Here is an 813-nt window from a genome sequence, read left to right as displayed (position 1 = left end):
TAAGAACAACAATGGTTTGAGTGCTAGATACTGATCCAATTTAATGTTTTCCCCTGAAGTAATGCTTTTTTTCTGGCCTAAGTAGCACCCTCTCATGCAGAACTTGAAAGCTTTTAGAAAAATATAGATAAATGAGGCACTATCCCCTGACAGCCTGATCTGTAACATTTTCACATGCAGAGTAGGTTGTTTGGCAGAATTCCCTTTGTCAATTCCTTATTGCTTTGTAGAAGTTAATTTCTACTCAATTATGTTTGAAATGTCTCCAGTGAAAAAGTGCATATTAGCAATATCTTATCACATTTAAGAATTAGCAAAGGTAAAAAATTGCTTATTTGCTTTTCATTCTTTTATAGAGTAATAGCTGACTGCACTGGGAGCTAAATAAAGTTGACCAGTGTTAGAACATCCCTAAAGAAAGGAACTATCCATTCAAAACTGTTTATCAGCAGTTTAGGCTCCAAAACAACACAGAATGTGTAATAGAAAGGCTGTTTTTTGAGTGGGATTGAGGGAAGCGGTAAGTACAAATCAAAGGAATACAATATTTAAAATAGGCTCTTATGCCAAATATTTCCTGTTTATCTAAATGGGATAAAGGACTGCATTTCCCATAGTGCTTTGTTCCACAGAAGGTGCACAATCCCTGTAATTACAAATCAGACAAGACATTCAGTGTAATGCCCCGCTTCCACTAACGGACACGTACAGTTTTATTAGCTGCATGGAGTGAAGTCCACATACAGAAATTACTGCATAGAGTTAATATCTGAGTGTATTAAAAACTTGCCGAACACGGACTTTACAGGACCA

This window comes from Amia ocellicauda, chromosome 12 (genome assembly GCF_036373705.1).
Source record: "Amia ocellicauda isolate fAmiCal2 chromosome 12, fAmiCal2.hap1, whole genome shotgun sequence".
Taxonomy (NCBI): Eukaryota; Metazoa; Chordata; class Actinopteri; order Amiiformes; family Amiidae; genus Amia; species Amia ocellicauda.
Note: the sequence above shows the minus strand (reverse complement) of the source record.